The sequence below is a fragment of the Hydractinia symbiolongicarpus genome, chromosome 13, assembly GCF_029227915.1.
Source record: "Hydractinia symbiolongicarpus strain clone_291-10 chromosome 13, HSymV2.1, whole genome shotgun sequence".
In the NCBI taxonomy this organism is placed as follows: Eukaryota; Metazoa; Cnidaria; class Hydrozoa; order Anthoathecata; family Hydractiniidae; genus Hydractinia; species Hydractinia symbiolongicarpus.
This window is the reverse complement of record NC_079887.1, coordinates 2,676,701-2,699,710: the sequence shown is the minus strand read 5'-3', so window position 1 is coordinate 2,699,710 and position 23,010 is coordinate 2,676,701. Positions and strand designations below refer to the sequence as shown.

The following is a 23,010-nucleotide window of genomic DNA, read 5'->3' as shown; positions in this document are numbered from 1 at the left end:
ACTCATTTCCCGAACGATTTTTTAAATTATTATTTCACCACTAAAGCCCATGAGACTTGTAGTTTTTAAAAATGTTTTCATTTTTGATGAGACGCTTATTAAAAGAGGTTTAATCGCCGGCAAACGAAATACCGCGATTTCCCGTAAATCCCGGGCTTGGCCCGTATAGTCGAATGTATACAAAGAAAGTACCCAGGAAGTTAACTCATTTCCCGAACGATTTTTTAAATTTCTTTTTCACCACTAAAACGCATGAGACTTGTAGTTTTCAAAAATGTTTTCATTTCTGATGGGACGCTGAATAAAAATAAGTTTAATCGCCGGCAAACGAAAACCCGCGATTTCCCGTAAATCCCGGGCTTGGCCCGTATAGTCCAATGTGTACAAAGAAAGTACCCAGGAAGTAAACTCATTTCCCGAACGATTTTTTAAATTTTTTTTTCACCACTAAAACGCATGAGACTTGTAGTTTTCAAAAATGTTTTCATTTTTGATGAGACGCTTAATGAAAGAGGTTTAATCGCCGGCAAACGAAAACCCGCGATTTCCCCGGGCTTGGCCCGTATAGTCGAATGTATACAAAGAAAGTACCCTGTGAATAAACTTATTTCCAGAACGATTTTTTAAATTATTTTTTCACCACTAAAACGCATAAGACTTGTAGTTTTCAAAAATGTTTTCATTCCTGATGAGACGCTGAATAAAAAGACGTTTAATCGCCGGCAAACGAAAACCCGCCATTTCCCTTAAATCCCGGGCTCGGCCCGTATAGTCAAAAGTATAAAAAGAAAGTACCCGGGGTGTAAACTCATTTCCCGAACGATTTTTTAAATTATTATTTTACCACTAAAGCCCATGAGACTTGTAGTTTTTAAAAATGTTTTCATTTTTGATGAGACGATTATTAAAAGAGGTTAAATCGCCGGCAAACGAAATCCCGCGATTTCCCGTAAATCCCGCGCTTGGCCCGTATAGTCGAATGTATACAAAGAAAGTACCCAGGAAGTAAACTCATTTCCCGAACGATTTTTTAATTTTTTTTTTCACCACTAAAACGCATGAGACTTGTAGTTTTCAAAAATGTTTTCATTTTTGATGAGACGCTTAATGAAAGAGGTTTAATCGCCGGCAAACGAAAACCCGCGATTTCCCCGGGCTTGGCCCGTATAGTCGAATGTATACAAAGAAAGTACCCTGTGAATAAACTCATTTCCAGAACGATTTTTTAAATTATTGCGAAGCAATTGAGCTTTGCGAGCGAAGCGAGCGAAGCGAAATTGTGGAGCACGTTTGCTACACGCGAGGTATACCAAGAGAATTATTGAGATTCTCAAAATTTCGATAGAAAAAAAATCATATAAAATCAGCGTAAAGAAATAGGACTGATATTTTTGCACATAAAGCTAGGGTATTTTTTTTTCTAATAAAACAAATAAGTTTGGACCGAGGGGTTAAAGTATAAGTTTAGTAAAAAATGCAATAAGTACGGCTCGTACCCCCCCCCACCCCCGGATTTTGACCCCCCCCCCGTTTTTTGGTCCGGATTATACGTCCGCCGAACTTGAACACACAAAGAGGAATATGCCGTGAACAAGAAACGGTAGTCGGCATTTTAGACACGTATATTTTACAGACCCAAAATATGCCTTATTTCTTTGTATTATAGCTAGTTATGGTATAAATAATTATTTAATTACTTTGAAATTTTGCTTCTAATACTATTATAGTTGTATTTTAATGAAATATAATGGTATTAAAAGGGTTTTCTTCTTTTGAAAAAAATTATTGCTAGTCCTGTTTCTAATCAACTTTACTTGTGTATTTTAAGCTTTTTTGTTGCTGTGCTTTTTCTAGAGATTTTAGTTGGATTGGAAAGCTCCTGTGTAAGGTACCATTTCCTAAAGAAAAATTGAAGTAATTTGTACAGTTATAACGCGCCGAGCTGTGTTTTATTTTATTGTTTCTAAGAAGATGTAAGAATACAATATTATCAATTTTAATTGGTTTTATCCAAATCAAGGTAAGGCTTAATCACACGAAAGGTAGCTAGTAGCTAGAGCTCAGTTTTGTATAAAAGAATTGAAAGTAATTTGTAGAATACATATGGAGAAGCTGTATTACTACCTAACTGATAGCCAGATATAGGAAAACCTGTAGCTAGGGCGCAGACAAAACAAATAGCTCTGGGCGCAGTGAGCTGACCAACCGTTTTTTATCATTTTTTATTTATTATATAAGTAACCTGTTACAGTAATTAAAAAAATATCCACTTTTGCTATCAAACCAACAGCAATGTAATTGTCAATGGGAATTAGTTTTCCGTACACCCTCCCTGAGAACAAGTTTTAAAACAACATTAAAACTGTCATTAAACAGAACTTCAAGGATGCCCAAGCCGCACCACGTCCTCTAAACGGCGTGGGCATCTTCGAAACTGCTTGTAATTTTAGAACAAGGGTGCTGATAAGCTGCATACGCCGTATAACGTGCAGGCGTTTTTGGGCAAGTTTAGCGTTTTGCCAAAAAATTGAAGTATTCACCCGAAAAAACCTGCATAGACCATAAAGTAAACTATGTGGTAGTAAAGTTCTTAAAAGAACTGTTTTTGATGGTTTTTGATAAAATTTACTTGATAAATAACTTTTAATTTTTATTAACTTCTTTCTCTTAAAGCATCTTTTTCCAACTATCGTCCACAAGGTATGTTACAAGGAATTGAATTTTGAAAATGCTCCAGGCAAGTTCGGGAAAGTGCGGCCGGTTTTGGAAGACAATCTTTAATTTAATTGGAAAAGTTGCCTAAATTCGCCCTTATATATGTGGCTGTTTGCAGCTTATTGACACCCTCTTATTTTAGAATATTCTCAGGAATAATAGACCAAGAGAAATTACATCACAGTTTTTTGTCCACCGCCCACGTGTGTTTAAGAACAACCCACATAACAAAGTTCATTATTTTTTAAATTATTTGTGTAAAAATTACTATTTCATTCAGGATAAACCATTTGTCAGTCATTTTATTCGCCCAACAAAGAATCCTATCCAAGGTGCTTTTCTATTAGTGCTGAATTTAATAATTGACATGGTTCAGCATAGTTTTTAAAAGGGTCTGATTGCAAAATATGATTGCCAAAGTTCAGCACTTGTAATATTTGTGTATTTGTGTACTCAGCTTCTAAAACACACACAAGAGACATTATAATTTCCTCTGGGTGATTACATTAATGTTGGTTGAAAAAAAACTGAATGATGAGAAGCATATGTTTTTAAATGGGTCTAGGGCAATATACTTATTTAATTTCCCTTGGCCTTGCATCAATCAAATTCTGAAAAAATAAACACTTCTAAAATGATTTTGTCAGATTTGGAAACTGTTGGTATGGTTGGAACTTTGCGTATAAAATTAGTAAAGTTGCCAAATTGTTTAGTTTTTTTCTTTTATACTTTTCCGAATTAGCATTAATTATTTATAAGATGAAAAACAGTGCTTTCAATTCCATTGACTTGGCCATCCCTTAAAGGCACTGGAAGCTTCACTATATGAAAATGTTTTCTTTTTCTTTTAGATTGTGTACAATGGGAGTGAGTGATGTAATCTTCTAATGCGTGTGGTGAAAAGAAGGCGAATCCGTTATTGTTTTTCTGCCCAAATTTGAAGCTATTTAATAAATCTTGATAAAGTTAAAAAACTGTTTTGATTTGTTTGTTTTTGTTTTAATTGTTTCCCGTGAGTTTTCGAAATTCGTTCCAGCAGATTCTGTGGCTTCTACTGCCGGAATTTTTACGTGAAAAAAATACTGTTTTGTTGTGAGGTCATTTACGAAATCGTTACGTTAGGACCAACTTCTGCGGGTTGTACAACTCGATGTATCACATATCTTTCGGAATACTGCTAAAAGTGTAATTTTGTATTGCGCTCTTTACTTTTACCAATCTGTGGGAAAAGGCGGTACAAAATTATAACACGCGTGATTCGTTTTTGTTAGTTTCGCGTAATCTAATTTTCTCGCACATTTTGAAAAGAATATCCCACGCACATCAAATACTCGCGCAGTCTGTTCGCAAAAAAAACTGTTTTTGAGCAACGAATTGTTCCGCAGAGCGTTCATTTTCCTACCTTGTCCCCAGGGTTCTTCTATATGATATTCAATTTTGATGTATTTCGGAAGATGTTAGCGCCAAAGAAACAAGAAGCGCTAGGGACAAAGTATTGGATAGTTTAATTTTGCTTGCAACTTGCGAAATGCTTCGCAACCTTTTTTTGAATTTCTAGTTTTTTCACCACTAAAACGCATAAGACTTGTAGTTTTCAAAAATGTTTTCATTTCTGATGAGACGCTTAATGAAAGAGGTTTAATCGCCGGCAAACGAAAACCCGCAATTTCCCCGGGCTTGGCCCGTATAGTCAAAAGTATACAAAGATAGTACCGAGGGAGTAAACTCATTTCCCGAACGATTTTTTAATTCATTTTTTCGCCACTAAAACGCATGAGACTTGTAGTTTTCAAAAATGTTTTCATTTTTGATGAGACGCTGAATAAAAGAAGTTTAATCGCCGGCAAACGAAAACCTGCAATTTCCCGTAAATCCCGGACTCGGCCCGTATAGTCAAAAGTATACAAAGAAAGTACCCAGGGAGTAAACTCATTTCTCGAACGATTTTTTAAATTATTTTTTCACCACTAAAACGCATGAGACTTGTAGTTTTCAAAAATGTTTTCATTTTTGATGAGACGCTGAATAAAAGAAGTTTAATCGCCGGCAAACGAAAACCTGCGATTTCCCGTAAATCCCGGACTCGGCCCGTATAGTCAAAAGTATACAAAGAAAGTACCCAGGGAGTAAACTCATTTCCCAAACGATTTTTTAAATTTATATTTTACCACTAAAGCCCATGAGACTTGTAGTTTTTAAAATGGTTTCATTTTTGATGAGACTCTGAATAAAAGAAGTTTAATCGCCAGCAAACGAAAACCCGCGATTTCCCGTAAATCCCGGTCTCAGCCCGTATAGTCAAAAGTATACAAGGAAAGTACCCAGTGAGTGAACTCATTTCGCTAACGAATTTTTAAATTATTTTTTCACCACTAAAACGCATTAGACTTGTAGTTTTCAAAAATGTTTTCATTTTTGATGAGACGCTGAATAAAAGAAGTTTAATCGCCGGCAAACGAAAACCTGCGATTTCCCGTAAATCCCGGACTCGGCCCGTATAGTCAATAGTATACAAAGAAAGTACCCAGGGTGTAAACTCATTTCCCGAACGATTTTTTAAATTATTTTTTCACCACTAAAACGCATGAGACTTGTAGTTTTCAAAAATGTTTTCATTTTTGATGAGACGCTGAATAAAAGAAGTTTAATCGCCGGCAAACGAAAACCTGCGATTTCCCGTAAATCCCGGACTCGGCCCGTATAGTCAAAAGTATACAAAGAAAGTACCCAGGGAGTAAACTCATTTCCCAAACGATTATTTAAATTATTATTTCACCACTAAAGCCCATGAGACTTGTAGTTTTTAAAAATGTTTACTTTTTTGATGAGACGCAGAATAAAAGAAGTTTAATCGCCGGCAAACGAAAACCCGCGATTTCCCTTAAATCCCGGACTCGGCCCGCATAGTCAAAAGTATACAAGGAAAATACCCAGTGAGTAAACTCATTTCCCGAACGAATTTTTAAACTATTTTTTTCACCACTAAAACGCACGAGACTTGTAGTTTTCAGAAATGTTTTCATTTTTGATGAGACGCTGAATAAAAGAAGTTTAATCGCCGGCAAACGAAATCCTGCGATTTCCCGTAAATCCCGGACTCGGCCCGTATAGTCAAAAGTATACAAAGAAAGTACCCAGGGAGTAAACTCATTTCTCGAACGATTTTTTAAATTATTTTTTCACCACTAAAACGCATGAGACTTGTAGTTTTCAAAAATGTTTTCATTTTTGATGAGACGCTGAATAAAAGAAGTTTAATCGCCGGCAAACGAAAACCTGCGATTTCCCGTAAATCCCGGACTCGGCCCGTATAGTCAAAAGTATACAAAGAAAGTACCCAGGGAGTAAACTCATTTCCTAAACGATTTTTTAAATTTATATTTTACCACTAAAGCCCATGAGACTTGTAGTTTTTAAAAATGGTTTCATTTTTGATGAGACTCTGAATAAAAGAAGTTTAATCGCCGGCAAACGAAAACCCGCGATTTCCCGTAAATCCCGGTCTCAGCCCGTATAGTCAAAAGTATACAAGGAAAGTACCCAGTGAGTAAACTCATTTCCCTAACGAATTTTTAAATTATTTTTTCACCACTAAAACGCATGAGACTTGTAGTTTTCAAAAATGTTTTCATTTTTGATGAGACGCTGAATAAAAGAAGTTTAATCGCCGGCAAACGAAAACCTGCAATTTCCCGTAAATCCCGGACTCGGGCCGTATAGTCAAAAGTATACAAAGAAAGTAACCAGGGAGTAAACTCATTTCCCAAACGATTTTTTAAATGTATATTTTACCACTAAAGCCCATGAGACTTGTAGTTTTCAAAAATGTTTTCATTTTTGATGAGACGCTTATTAAAAGAGGTTTAATCGCCGGCAAACGAAATCCCGCGATTTCCCGTAAATCCGGGGCTTGGCCTGTATAGTCGAATGTATACAAGGAAAGTACCCAGGAAGTAAACTCATTTCCCGAACGATTTTTTAAATTTCTTTTTCACCACTAAAACGCATGAGACTTGTAGTTTTCAAAAATGTTTTCATTTTTGATGAGACGCTGAATAAAAGAAGTTTAATGGCCGGCAAACGAAAACCTGCGATTTCCCGTAAATCATGGCCTCGGCCCGTATAGTCAAAAGTATACAAAGAAAGTACCCGGGGTGTAAACTCATTTCCCGAACGATTTTTTAAATTATTATTTCACCACTAAAGCCCATCAGACTTGTTGTTTTTAAAAATGTTTTCATTTTTGATGAGACGCTTAATAAAAGAGGTTTAATCGCCGGCAAACGAAATCCCGCGATTTCCCGTAAATCCCGGGCTTGGCCCGTATAGTCGAATGTATACAAAGAAAGTACCCAGGAAGTAAAATCATTTCCCGAACGATTTTTTAATTTTTTTTTCACCACTAAAACGCATGAGACTTGTAGTTTTCAAAAATGTTTTCATTTTTGATGAGACGCTGAATAAAAGAAGTTTAATGGCCGGCAAACGAAAACCTGCGATTTCCCGTAAATCATGGACTCGGCCCGTATAGTCAAAAGTATACAAAGAAAGTACCCGGGGTGTAAACTCATTTCCCGAACGATTTTTTAAATTATTATTTCACCACTAAAGCCCATCAGACTTGTTGTTTTTAAAAATGTTTTCATTTTTGATGAGACGCTTAATAAAAGAGGTTTAATCGCCGGCAAACGAAATCCCGCGATTTCCCGTAAATCCCGGGCTTGGCCCGTATAGTCGAATGTATACAAAGAAAGTACCCAGGAAGTAAAATCATTTCCCGAACGATTTTTTAATTTTTTTTTTCACCACTAAAACGCATGAGACTTGTAGTTTTCAAAAATGTTTTCATTTTTGATGAGACGCTTAATGAAAGAGGTTTAATCGCCGGCAAACGAAAACCCGCGATTTCCCCGGGCTTGGCCCGTATAGTCGAATGTATACAAAGAAAGTACCCTGTGAATAAACTCATTTCCATAACGATTTTTTAAATTATTTTTTCACCACTAAAACGCATAAGACTTGTAGTTTTCAAAAATGTTTTCATTTCTGATGAGACGTTTAATGAAAGAGGTTTAATCGCCGGCAAACGAAAACCCGCGATTTCCCCGGGCTTGGCCCGTATAGTCGAAAGTATACAAAGATAGTACCGAGGGAGTAAACTCATTTCCCGAACGATTTTTTAATTCATTTTTTCGCCACTAAAACGCATAAGACTTGTAGTTTTCAAAAATGTTTTCATTTTTGATGAGACGCTGAATAAAAGAAGTTTAATCGCCGGCAAACGAAAACCTGCAATTTCCCGTAAATCCCGGACTCGGCCCGTATAGTCAAAAGTATACAAAGAAAGTACCCGGGGTGTAAACTCATTTCCCGAACGATTTTTTAAATTATTATTTCACCACTAAAGCCCATCAGACTTGTTGTTTTTAAAAATGTTTTCATTTTTGATGAGACGCTTAATAAAAGAGGTTTAATCGCCGGCAAACGAAATCCCGCGATTTCCCGTAAATCCCGGGCTTAACCCGTATAGTCGAATGTATACAAAGAAAGTACCCAGGAAGTAAAATCATTTCCCGAACGATTTTTTAATTTTTTTTTTCACCACTAAAACGCATGAGACTTGTAGTTTTCAAAAATGTTTTCATTTTTGATGAGACGCTGAATAAAAGAAGTTTAATGGCCGGCAAACGAAAACCTGCGATTTCCCGTAAATCATGGACTCGGCCCGTATAGTCAAAAGTATACAAAGAAAGTACCCGGGGTGTAAACTCATTTCCCGAACGATTTTTTAAATTATTATTTCACCACTGAAGCCCATCAGACTTGTTGTTTTTAAAAATGTTTTCATTTTTGATGAGACGCTTAATAAAAGAGGTTTAATCGCCGGCAAACGAAATCCCGCGATTTCCCGTAAATCCCGGGCTTGGCCCGTATAGTCGAATGTATACAAAGAAAGTACCCAGGAAGTAAAATCATTTCCCGAACGATTTTTTAATTTTTTTTTTCACCACTAAAACGCATGAGACTTGTAGTTTTCAAAAATGTTTTCATTTTTGATGAGACGCTTAATGAAAGTGGTTTAATCGCCGGCAAACGAAAACCCGCGATTTCCCCGGGCTTGGCCCGTATAGTCGAATGTATACAAAGAAAGTACCCTGTGAATAAACTCATTTCCATAACGATTTTTTAAATTATTTTTTCACCACTAAAACGCATAAGACTTGTAGTTTTCAAAAATGTTTTCATTTCTGATGAGACGCTTAATGAAAGAGGTTTAATCGCCGGCAAACGAAAACCCGCGATTTCCCCGGGCTTGGCCCGTATAGTCGAAAGTATACAAAGATAGTACCGAGGGAGTAAACTCATTTCCCGAACGATTTTTTAATTCATTTTTTCGCCACTAAAACGCATAAGACTTGTAGTTTTCAAAAATGTTTTCATTTTTGATGAGACGCTGAATAAAAGAAGTTTAATCGCCGGCAAACGAAAACCTGCAATTTCCCGTAAATCCCGGACTCGGCCCGTATAGTCAAAAGTATACAAAGAAAGTACCCGGGGTGTAAACTCATTTCCCGAACGATTTTTTAAATTATTATTTCACCACTAAAACCCATCAGACTTGTTGTTTTTAAAAATGTTTTCATTTTTGATGAGACGCTTAATAAAAGAGGTTTAATCGCCGGCAAACGAAATCCCGCGATTTCCCGTAAATCCCGGGCTTGGCCCGTATAGTCGAATGTATACAAAGAAAGTACCCAGGAAGTAAAATCATTTCCCGAACGATTTTTTAATTTTTTTTTTCACCACTAAAACGCATGAGACTTGTAGTTTTCAAAAATGTTTTCATTTTTGATGAGACGCTGAATAAAAGAAGTTTAATGGCCGGCAAACGAAAACCTGCGATTTCCCGTAAATCATGGACTCGGCCCGTATAGTCAAAAGTATACAAAGAAAGTACCCGGGGTGTAAACTCATTTCCCGAACGATTTTTTAAATTATTATTTCACCACTAAAGCCCATCAGACTTGTTGTTTTTAAAAATGTTTTCATTTTTGATGAGACGCTTAATAAAAGAGGTTTAATCGCCGGCAAACGAAATCCCGCGATTTCCCGTAAATCCCGGGCTTGGCCCGTATAGTCGAATGTATACAAAGAAAGTACCCTGTGAATAAACTCATTTCCATAACGATTTTTTAAATTATTTTTTCACCACTAAAACGCATAAGACTTGTAGTTTTCAAAAATGTTTTCATTTCTGATGAGACGCTTAATGAAAGAGGTTTAATCGCCGGCAAACGAAAACCCGCGATTTCCCCGGGCTTGGCCCGTATAGTCGAAAGTATACAAAGATAGTACCGAGGGAGTAAACTCATTTCCCGAACGATTTTTTAATTCATTTTTTCGCCACTAAAACGCATAAGACTTGTAGTTTTCAAAAATGTTTTCATTTTTGATGAGACGCTGAATAAAAGAAGTTTAATCGCCGGCAAACGAAAACCTGCAATTTCCCGTAAATCCCGGACTCGGCCCGTATAGTCAAAAGTATACAAAGAAAGTACCCAGGGAGTAAACTCATTTCTCGAACGATTTTTTAAATTATTTTTTCACCGCTAAAACGCATGAGACTTGTAGTTTTCAAAAATGTTTTCATTTTTGATGAGACGCTGAATAAAAGAAGTTTAATCGCCGGCAAACGAAAACCTGCGATTTCCCGTAAATCCCGGACTCGGCCCGTATAGTCAAAAGTATACAAAGAAAGTTCCCAGGGAGTAAACTCATTTCCCGAACGATTATTTAAATTATTATTTCACCACTAAAGCCCATGAGACTTGTAGTTTTTAAAAATGTTTACTTTTTTGATGAGACGCAGAATAAAAGAAGTTTAATCGCCGGCAAACGAAAACCCGCGATTTCCCGTAAATCCCGGACTCGGCCCGTATAGTCAAAAGTATACAAAGAAAGTACCCAGGGAGTAAACTCATTTCCTAAACGATTTTTTAAATTTATATTTTACCACTAAAGCCCATGAGACTTGTAGTTTTTAAAAATGGTTTCATTTTTGATGAGACTCTGAATAAAAGAAGTTTAATCGCCGGCAAACGAAAACCCGCGATTTCCCGTAAATCCCGGTCTCAGCCCGTATAGTCAAAAGTATACAAGGAAAGTACCCAGTGAGTAAACTCATTTCCCTAACGAATTTTTAAATTATTTTTTCACCACTAAAACGCATGAGACTTGTAGTTTTCAAAAATGTTTTCATTTTTGATGAGACGCTGAATAAAAGAAGTTTAATCGCCGGCAAACGAAAACCTGCGATTTCCCGTAAATCCCGGACTCGGGCCGTATAGTCAAAAGTATACAAAGAAAGTAACCAGGGAGTAAACTCATTTCCCAAACGATTTTTTAAATTTATATTTTACCACTAAAGCCCATGAGACTTGTAGTTTTTAAAAATGGTTTCATTTTTGATGAGACTCTGAATAAAAGAAGTTTAATCGCCGGCAAACGAAAACCCGCGATTTCCCGTAAATCCCGGTCTCGGCCCGTATAGTTAAATGTATACAAGGAAAGTACCCAGTGAGTAAACTAATTTCCCTAACGAATTTTTAAATCATTTTTTCACCACTAAAACGCATGAGACTTGTAGTTTTCAAAAATGTTTTCATTTTTGATGAGACGCTGAATAAAAGAAGTTTAATCGCCGGCAAACGAAAACCTGCGATTTCCCGTTAAACCCGGACTCGGCCCGTATAGTCAATAGTATACAAAGAAAGTACCCAGGGTGTAAACTCATTTCCCGAACGATTTTTTAAATTATTTTTTCACCACTAAAACGCATGAGACTTGTAGTTTTCAAAAATGTTTTCATTTTTGATGAGACGCTGAATAAAAGAAGTTTAATCGCCGGCAAACGAAAACCTGCGATTTCCCGTAAATCCCGGACTCGGCCCGTATAGTCAAAAGTATACAAAGAAAGTACCCAGGGAGTAAACTCATTTCCCAAACGATTATTTAAATTATTATTTCACCACTAAAGCCCATGAGACTTGTAGTTTTTAAAAATGTTTTCATTTTTGATGAGACGCAGAATAAAAGTAGTTTAATCGCCGGCAAACGAAAACCCGCGATTTCCCGTAAATTCTGGACTCGGCCCGTATAGTCAAAGGTATACAAAGAAAGTACCCAGTGAGTAAACTCATTTCCCGAACGAATTTTTAAATTATTTTTTCACCACTAAAACGCACGAGACTTGTAGTTTTTAGAAATGTTTTCATTTTTGATGAGACGCTGAATAAAACAAGTTTAATCGCCGGCAAACGAAAACCCGCCATTTCCCGTAAACCCCGGACTCGGCCCGCAGAGTCAAAAGTATACAAAGAAAGTACCCAGGGAGTAAACTCATTTCCCGAACGATTTTTTAAATTATTTTTTCACCACTAAAAGGCATGAGACTTGTAGTTTTCAAAAATGTTTTCATTTTTGATGAGACGGTGAATAAAAGAAGTTTAATCGCCGGCAAACGAAAACCTGCGATTTCCCGTAAATCCCGGACTCTGCCCGTATAGTCAAAAGAATACAAAGAAAGTACCCAGTGTGTAAACTCATTTCCCGAACGATTTTTTAAATTATTTTTTCACCACTAAAACGCACGAGACTTGTAGTTTTCAGAAATGTTTTCATTTTTGATGAGACGCTGAATAAAAGAAGTTTAATCGTCGGCAAATGAAAACCCGCCATTTCCCGTAAACCCCGGACTCGGCCCGCAGAGTCAAAAGTATACAAAGAAAGTACCCAGGGAGTAAACTCATTTCCAGAACGATTTTTTAAATTATTTTTTCACCACTAAAAGGCATGAGACTTGTAGTTTTCAAAAATGTTTTCATTTTTGATGAGACGGTGAATAAAAGAAGTTTAATCGCCGGCAAACGAAAACCTGCGATTTCCCGTAAATCCCGGACTCTGCCCGTATAGTCAAAAGTATACAAAGAAGGTACCCAGGGTGTAAACTCATTTCCCGAACGATTTTTTAAATTATTATTTCACCACTAAAGTCCATGAGACTTGTAGTTGTTAAAAATATTTTCCTTTTTGATGAGACGCTGAATAAAAGAAGTTTAATCGCCGGCAAACGAAAACCTGCGATTTCCCGTAAATCCCGGACTCGGCCCGCAGAGTCAAAAGTATACAAAGAAAGTACCCAGGGAGTAAACTCATTTCCCGAACGATTTTTTAAATTATTTTTTCACTACTAAAACGCATGAGACTTGTAGTTTTCAAAAATGTTTTCATTTTTGATGAGACGGTGAATAAAAGAAGTTTAATCGCCGGCAAACGAAAACCTGCGATTTCCCGTAAATCCCGGACTCGGCCCGTATAGTCAAAAGTATACAAAGAAAGTACCCAGGGTGTAAACTCATTTCCCGAACGATTTTTTAAATTATTATTTCACCACTAAAGCCCATGAGACTTGTAGTTGTTAAAAATATTTTCCTTTTTGATGAGACGCTGAATAAAAGAAGTTTAATCGCCGGCAAACGAAAACCTGCGATTTCCCGTAAATCCCGGACTCGGCCCGTATAGTCAAAAGTATACAAAGAAAGTACCCAGGGTGTAAATTCATTTCCCGAACGATTTTTTAAATTATTATTTCACCACTAAAGTCCATGAGACTTGTAGTTGTTAAAAATATTTTCCTTTTTGATGAGACGCTGAATAAAAGAAGTTTAATCGCCGGCAAACGAAAACCTGCGATTTCCCGTAAATCCCGGACTCGGCCCGCAGAGTCAAAAGTATACAAAGAAAGTACCCAGGGAGTAAACTCATTTCCCGAACGATTTTTTAAATTATTTTTTCACTACTAAAACGCATGAGACTTGTAGTTTTCAAAAATGTTTTCATTTTTGATGAGACGGTGAATAAAAGAAGTTTAATCGCCGGCAAACGAAAACCTGCGATTTCCCGTAAATCCCGGACTCGGCCCGTATAGTCAAAAGTATACAAAGAAAGTACCCAGGGTGTAAACTCATTTCCCGAACGATTTTTTAAATTATTATTTCACCACTAAAGCCCATGAGACTTGTAGTTGTTAAAAATATTTTCCTTTTTGATGAGACGCTGAATAAAAGAAGTTTAATCGCCGGCAAACGAAAACCTGCGATTTCCCGTAAATCCCGGACTCGGCCCGTATAGTCAAAAGTATACAAAGAAAGTACCCAGGGTGTAAATTCATTTCCCGAACGATTTTTTAAATTATTATTTCACCACTAAAGCCCATGAGACTTGTAGTATTTAAAAATATTTTCATTTTTGATGAGACGCTGAATAAAAGAAGTTTAATCGCCGGCAAACGAAACCTTGCGACTTCCCGTAAATCCCGGACTCGGCCCGTATAGTCCAAAGTATACAAAGAAAGTACCCAGGGAGTAAATTCATTTCCCGAACGATTTTTTAAATTATTTTTTCACCACTAAAACGCATGAGACTTGTAGTTTTTAAAAATGTTTTCATTTTTTATGAGACGCTGAATAAAAGAAGTTTAATTGCCGGCAAACGAAAACCCGCGTCTTCCCGTTAATCCCGGACTCGGCCCGTATAGTCAAAAGTATACAAAGAAAGTACCCAGGGAGTAAACTCATTTCTCGAACGATTTTTCAAATTATTTTTTCACCACTAAAACGCATGAAACTTGTAGTTTTCAAAAATGTTTTCATTTTTGATGAGACGCTGAATAAAAGAAGTTTAATCGCCGGCAAACGAAAGCCTGCGATTTCCCGTAAATCCCGGACTCGGCCCGTGTAGTCAAAAGTATACAAAGAAAGTACCCAGGGAGTAAACTCATTTCCCAAACGATTTTTTAAATTTATATTTTACCACTAAAGCCCATGAGACTTGTAGTTTTTAAAAATGTTTTCATTTTTGATGAGACGCTGAATAAAAGAAGTTTAATCGCCGGCAAACGAATACCCGCGATTTCCCGTAAATCCCGGTCTCGGCCCGTATAGTCAAAAGTATACAAGGAAAGTACCCAGTGAGTAAACTCATTTCCCCAACGAATTTTTAAATTATTTTTTCACCACTAAAACGCATGAGACTTGTAGTTTTTAAAAATGTTTTCATTTTTGATGAGACGCTGAATAAAAGAAGTTTAATCGCCGGCAAACGAAAACCTGCGATTTTCGTAAATCCCGGGCTCGGCCCGTATAGTCAATAGTATACAAGGAAAGTACATAGGGTGTAAACTCATTTCCCGAACGATTTTTAAATTATTTTTTCACCACTAAAACGCATGAGACTTGTAGTTTCCAAAAATGTTTTCATTTTTGATGAGACGCTGAATAAAAGGAGTTTAATCGCCGGCAAACGAAAACCTGCGATTTCCCGTAAATCCCGGACTCGGCCCGTATAGTCAAAAGTATACAAAGAAAGTACCCAGGGAGTAAACTCATTTCCCAATCGATTATTTAAATTATTATTTCACCACTAAAACCCATGAGACTTGTAGTTTTTAAAAATATTTTCATTTTTGATGAGACGCAGAATAAAAGAAGTTTAATCGCCGGCAAACGAAAACCCGCGTTTTCCCGTAAATCCTGGACTCGGCCCGTATAGTCAAAAGTATACACGGAAAGTACCCAGTAAGTAAACTCATTTCCCGAACGAATTTTTAAATTATTTTTTCCCACTAAACGCATGAGACTTGTAGTTTTCAGAAATGTTTTCATTTTTGATGAGACGCTTAATAAAAGTGGTTTAATCGCCGGCAAACGAAAACCCGCGATTTCCGGTAAATCCCGGGCTTGGCCCGTATAGTCGAATGTATACAAAGAAAGTACCCTGTGAGTAAACTCATTTCCAAAACGATTTTTTAAATTATCTTTTCACCACTAAAACGCTTGAGACTTGTAGTTTTCAAAAATGTTTTCATTTTTGATGAGACGCTGAATAAAAGAAGTTTAATCGCCGGCAAACAAAAACCCGCCATTTCCCGTAAACCCCGGACTCGGCCCACATAGTCAAAGGTATACAAAGAAAGTACCCAGGGAGTAAACTCATTTCCCGAACGATTTTTTAAATTATTTTTTCACCACTAAAACGCATGAGACTTGTAGTTTTCAAAAATGTTTTCATTTTTGATGAGACGCTGAATAAAAGAAGTTTAATCGCCGGCAAACGAAAACCTGCGATTTCCCGTAAATCCCGGACTCGGCCCGTATAGTCAAAAGTATACAAGGAAAGTACCCAGGGTGTAAACTCATTTCCCGAACGATTTTTTAAATTATTATTTCACCACTAAAGCCCATGAGACTTCTAGTATTTAAAAATATTTTCATTTTTGATGAGACGCTGAATAAAAGAAGTTTAATCGTCGGCAAACGAAAACCCGCGACTTCCCGTAAATCCCGGACTCGGCCCGTATAGTCAAAAGTATACAAAGAAAGTACCCAGGGAGTAAACTCATTTCCCGAACGATTTTTTAAATTATTTTTTCACCACTAAATCGCATGAGACTTGTAGTTTTTAAAAATGTTTTCATTTTTGATGAGACGCTGAATAAAAGAAGTTTAATTGCCGGCAAACGAAAACCCGCGTCTGCCTGAAAATCCCGGACTCGGACCGTATAGTCGAATGTATACAAAGAAAGTCCCCTGTGAGTAAACTCATTTCCAAAACGATTTTTTGAATTATCTTTTCACCACTAAAACGCTTGAGACTTGTAGTTTTCAAAAATGTTTTCATTTTTGATGAGACGCTGAATAAAAGAAGTTTAATCGCCGGCAAACGAAAACCTGCGATTTCCCGTAAATCCCGGGCTCGGCCCGTATAGTCAATAGTAAACAAAGAAAGTACCCAGGGTGTAAACTCATTTCCCGAACGATTTTTAAATTATTTTTTCACCACTAAAACGCATGAGACTTGTAGTTTCCAAAAATGTTTTCATTTTTGATGACACGCTGAATAAAAGAAGTTTAATCGCCGGCAAACGAAAACCTGCGATTTCCCGTAAATCCTGGACTCGGCCCGTATAGTCAAAAGTATACAAAGAAAGTACCCAGGGAGTAAACTCATTTCCCAAACGATTATTTAAATTATTATTTCACCACTAAAGCCCATGAGACTTGTAGTTTTTAAAAATGTTTTCATTTTTGATGAGACGCAGAATAAAAGAATTTTAATCGCCGGCAAACGAAAACCCGCGATTTCCCGTAAATCCCGGACTCGGCCCGTATAGTCAAAAGTATACAAGGAAAGTACCCAGTAAGTAAACTCATTTCCCGAACGAATTTTTAAATTATTTTTTCCCACTAAAACGCATGAGACTTGTAGTTTTCAGAAATGTTTTCATTTTTGATGAGACGCTTAATAAAAGTGGTTTAATCGCCGGCAAACAATAACCCGCGATTTCCGGTAAATCCCGGGCTTGGCCCGTATAGTCGAATGTATACAAAGACAGTACCCTGTGAGTAAACTCATTTCCAAAACGATTTTTTAAATTATCTTTTCACCACTAAAACGCTTGAGACTTGTAGTTTTCAAAAATGTTTTCATTTTTGATGAGACGGTGAATAAAAGAAGTTTAATCGCCGGCAAACGAAAACCTGCGATTTCCCGTAAATCCCGGACTCGGCCCGTATAGTCAAAAGTATACAAAGAAAGTACCCAGGGTGTAAACTCATTTCCCGAACGATTTTTTAAATTATTATTTCACCACTAAAGCCCATGAGACTTGTAGTTGTTAAAAATATTTTCCTTTTTGATGAGACGCTGAATAAAAGAAGTTTAATCGCCGGCAAACGAAAACCTGCGATTTCCCGTAAATCCCGGACTCGGCCCGTATAGTCAAAAGTATACAAAGAAAGTACCCAGGGTGTAAATTCATTTCCCGAACGATTTTTTAAATTATTATTTCACCACTAAAGCCCATGAGACTTGTAGTATTTAAAAATATTTTCATTTTTGATGAGACGCTGAATAAAAGAAGTTTAATCGCCGGCAAACGAAACCTTGCGACTTCCCGTAAATCCCGGACTCGGCCCGTATAGTCCAAAGTATACAAAGAAAGTACCCAGGGAGTAAATTCATTTCCCGAACGATTTTTTAAATTATTTTTTCACCACTAAAACGCATGAGACTTGTAGTTTTTAAAAATGTTTTCATTTTTGATGAGACGCTGAATAAAAGAAGTTTAATTGCCGGCAAACGAAAACCCGCGTCTTCCCGTAAATCCCGGACTCGGCCCGTATAGTCAAAAGTATACAAAAAAAGTACCCAGGGAGTAAACTCATTTCTCGAACGATTTTTCAAATTATTTTTTCACCACTAAAACGCATGAAACTTGTAGTTTTCAAAAATGTTTTCATTTTTGATGAGACGCTGAATAAAAGAAGTTTAATCGCCGGCAAACGAAAGCCTGCGATTTCCCGTAAATCCCGGACTCGGCCCGTGTAGTCAAAAGTATACAAAGAAAGTACCCAGGGAGTAAACTCATTTCCCAAACGATTTTTTAAATTTATATTTTACCACTAAAGCCCATGAGACTTGTAGTTTTTAAAAATGTTTTCATTTTTGATGAGACGCTGAATAAAAGAAGTTTAATCGCCGGCAAACGAAAACCCGCGATTTCCCGTAAATCCCGGTCTCGGCCCGTATAGTCAAAAGTATACAAGGAAAGTACCCAGTGAGTAAACTCATTTCCCCAACGAATTTTTAAATTATTTTTTCACCACTAAAACGCATGAGACTTGTAGTTTTCAAAAATGTTTTCATTTTTGATGAGACGCTGAATAAAAGAAGTTTAATCGCCGGCAAACGAAAACCTGCGATTTTCGTAAATCCCGGGCTCGGCCCGTATAGTCAATAGTATACAAGGAAAGTACATAGGGTGTAAACTCATTTCCCAATCGATTATTTAAATTATTATTTCACCACTAAAGCCCATGAGACTTGTAGTTTTTAAAAATATTTTCATTTTTGATGAGACGCAGAATAAAAGAAGTTTAATCGCCGGCAAACGAAAACCCGCGATTTCCCGTAAATCCTGGACTCGGCCCGTATAGTCAAAAGTATACACGGAAAGTACCCAGTAAGTAAACTCATTTCCCGAACGAATTTTTAAATTATTTTTTCCCACTAAACGCATGAGACTTGTAGTTTTCAGAAATGTTTTCATTTTTGATGAGACGCTTAATAAAAGTGGTTTAATCGCCGGCAAACGAAAACCCGCGATTTCCGGTAAATCCCGGGCTTGGCCCGTATAGTCGAATGTATACAAAGAAAGTACCCTGTGAGTAAACTCATTTCCAAAACGATTTTTTAAATTATCTTTTCACCACTAAAACGCTTGAGACTTGTAGTTTTCAAAAATGTTTTCATTTTTGATGAGACGCTGAATAAAAGAAGTTTAATCGCCGGCAAACGAAAACCCGCCATTTCCCGTAAACCCCGGACTCGGCCCACATAGTCAAAGGTATACAAAGAAAGTACCCAGGGAGTAAACTCATTTCCCGAACGATTTTTTAAATTATTTTTTCACCACTAAAACGCATGAGACTTGTAGTTTTCAAAAATGTTTTCATTTTTGATGAGACGCTGAATAAAAGAAGTTTAATCGCCGGCAAACGAAAACCTGCGATTTCCCGTAAATCCCGGACTCGGCCCGTATAGTCAAAAGTATACAAGGAAAGTACCCAGGGTGTAAACTCATTTCCCGAACGATTTTTTAAATTATTATTTCACCACTAAAGCCCATGAGAATTCTAGTATTTAAAAATATTTTCATTTTTGATGAGACGCTGAATAAAAGAAGTTTAATCGTCGGCAAACGAAAACCCGCGACTTCCCGTAAATCCCGGACTCGGCCCGTATAGTCAAAAGTATACAAAGAAAGTACCCAGGGAGTAAACTCATTTCCCGAACGATTTTTTAAATTATTTTTTCACCACTAAATCGCATGAGACTTGTAGTTTTTAAAAATGTTTTCATTTTTGATGAGACGCTGAATAAAAGAAGTTTAATTGCCGGCAAACGAAAACCCGCGTCTGCCCGAAAATCCCGGACTCGGACCGTATAGTCGAATGTATACAAAGAAAGTCCCCTGTGAGTAAACTCATTTCCAAAACGATTTTTTGAATTATCTTTTCACCACTAAAACGCTTGAGACTTGTAGTTTTCAAAAATGTTTTCATTTTTGATGAGACGCTGAATAAAAGAAGTTTAATCGCCGGCAAACGAAAACCTGCGATTTCCCGTAAATCCCGGGCTCGGCCCGTATAGTCAATAGTAAACAAAGAAAGTACCCAGGGTGTAAACTCATTTCCCGAACGATTTTTAAATTATTTTTTCACCACTAAAACGCATGAGACTTGTAGTTTCCAAAAATGTTTTCATTTTTGATGAGACGCTGAATAAAAGAAGTTTAATCGCCGGCAAACGAAAACCTGCGATTTCCCGTAAATCCTGGACTCGGCCCGTATAGTCAAAAGTATACAAAGAAAGTACCCAGGGAGTAAACTCATTTCCCAAACGATTATTTAAATTATTATTTCACCACTAAAGCCCATGAGACTTGTAGTTTTTAAAAATGTTTTCATTTTTGATGAGACGCAGAATAAAAGAATTTTAATCGCCGGCAAACGAAAACCCGCGATTTCCCGTAAATCCCGGACTCGGCCCGTATAGTCAAAAGTATACAAGGAAAGTACCCAGTAAGTAAACTCATTTCCCGAACGAATTTTTAAATTATTTTTTCCCACTAAAACGCATGAGACTTGTAGTTTTCAGAAATGTTTTCATTTTTGATGAGACGCTTAATAAAAGTGGTTTAATCGCCGGCAAACAAAAACCCGCGATTTCCGGTAAATCCCGGGCTTGGCCCGTATAGTCGAATGTATACAAAGACAGTACCCTGTGAGTAAACTCATTTCCAAAACGATTTTTTAAATTATCTTTTCACCACTAAAACGCTTGAGACTAGTAGTTTTCAAAAATGTTTTCATTTTTGATGAGACGCTGAATAAAAGAAGTTTAATCGCCGGCAAACGAAAACCCGCCATTTCCCGTAAACCCCCGGACTCGGGCGCATAGTCAAAGGTATACAAAGAAAGTACCCAGGGAGTAAACTCATTTCCCGAACGATTTTTTAATTATTTTTTCACCACTAAAGCCCATGAGACTTGTAGTATTTAAAAATGTTTTCATTTTTGATGAGACGCTGAATAAAAGAAGTTTAATTGCCGGCAAACGAAAACCCGCGTCTGCCCGTAAATCCCGGACTCGGCCCGTATAGTCGAATGTATACAAAGAAAGTACCCTGTGAGTAAACTCATTTCCAAAACGATTTTTTGAATTATCTTTTCACCACTAAAACGCTTGAGACTTGTAGTTTTCAAAAATGTTTTCATTTTTGATGAGACGCTGAATAAAAGAAGTTTAATCGCCGGCAAAGGAAAACCTGCGATTTCCCGTAAATCCCGGGCTCGGCCCGTATAGTCAATAGTATACAAAGAAAGTACCCAGGGTGTAAACTGATTTCCCGAACGATTTTTAATTTATTTTTTCACCACTAAAACGCATGAGACTTGTAGTTTCCAAAAATGTTTTCATTTTTGATGAGACGCTGAATAAAAGAAGTTTAATCGCCGGCAAACGAAAACCTGCAATTTCCCGTAAATCCCGGACTCGGCCCGCATAGTCAAAGGTATACAAAGAAAGTACCCAGGGAGTAAACTCATTTCCCGAACGATTTTTTAAATTATTTTTTCACCACTAAAACGCATGAGACTTGTAGTTTTCAAAAATGTTTTCATTTTTGATGAGACGCTGAATAAAAGAAGTTTAATCGCCGGCAAACGAAAACCTGCGATTTCCCGTAAATACCGGACTCGACCCGTATAGTCAAAAGTATACAAGGAAAGTACCCAGGGGGTAAACTCATTTCCCGAACGATTTTTTAAATTATTATTTCACCACTAAAGCCCATGAGACTTGTAGTATTTAAAAATATTTTCATTTTTGATGAGACGCTGAATAAAAGAAGTTTAATCGCCGGCAAACGAAAACCCGCGACTTCCCGTAAATCCCGGACTCGGCCCGTATAGTCAAAAGTATACAAAGAAAGTACCCAGGGAGTAAACTCATTTCCCGAACGATTTTTTAAATTATTTTTTCACCACTAAATCGCATGAGATTTTTAGTTTTTAAAAATGTTTTCATTTTTGATGAGACGCTGAATAAAAGAAGTTTAATTGCCGGCAAACGAAAACCCGCGTCTGCCCGTAAATCCCGGACTCGGCCCGTATAGTCGAATGTATACAAAGAAAGTACCCTGTGAGTAAACTCATTTCCAAAACGATTTTTTGAATTATCTTTTCACCACTAAAACGCTTGAGACTTGTAGTTTTCAAAAATGTTTTCATTTTTGATGAGACGCTGAATAAAAGAAGTTTAATCGCCGGCAAACGAAAACCTGCAATTTCCCGTAAATCCCGGACTCGGCCCGTATAGTCAAAAGTATACAAAGAAAGTACCCAGGGAGTAAATTCATTTCCCAAACGATTATTTAAATTATTATTTCACCACTAAAGCCCATGAGACTTGTAATTTTTAAAAATGTTTTCATTTTTGATGAGACGCAGAATAAAAGAAGTTTAATCGGCGGCAAACGAAAACCCGCGATTTCCCGTAAACCCCCGGACTCGGCCCGCATAGTCAAAGGTATACAAAGAAAGTACCCAGGGAGTAAACTCATTTCCCGAACGATTTTTTAAATTATTTTTTCACCACTAAAACGCATGAGATTTGTAGTTTTCAAAAATGTTTTCATTTTTGATGAGACGCTGAATAAAAGAAGTTTAATCGCCGGCAAACGAAAACCTGCGATTTCCCGTAAATCCCGGACTCGACCCGTATAGTCAAAAGTATACAAGGAAAGTACCCAGGGGGTAAACTCATTTCCCGAACGATTTTTTAAATTATTATTTCACCACTAAAGCCCATGAGACTTGTAGTATTTAAAAATATTTTCATTTTTGATGAGACGCTGAATAAAAGAAGTTTAATCGCCGGCAAACGAAAACCCGCGATTTCCCGTAAACCCCCGGACTCGGCCCGCATAGTCAAAGGTATACAAACAAAGTACCCAGGGAGTAAACTCATTTCCCGAACGATTTTTTAAATTATTTTTTCACCACTAAAACGCATGAGACTTGTAGTTTTCAAAAATGTTTTCATTTTTGATGAGACGCTGAATAAAAGAAGTTTAATCGCCGGCAAACGAAAACCTGCGATTTCCCGTAAATC

At 37.1% G+C, this 23,010-nt stretch overlaps 1 long non-coding RNA gene across 1 annotated transcript; it reads left to right on the top strand.

Moving 5' to 3' along the window:
• The first annotated feature begins 1,927 nt into the window (after window positions 1–1,927).
• Window positions 1,928–14,621, top strand: LOC130624058 (uncharacterized). Its single transcript, XR_008981175.1, has 3 exons — window positions 1,928–2,020; window positions 3,567–5,222; window positions 12,492–14,621. It is a non-coding gene; the product is annotated as an uncharacterized LOC130624058 (long non-coding RNA).
• Window positions 14,622–23,010: the final 8,389 nt, after the last annotated feature.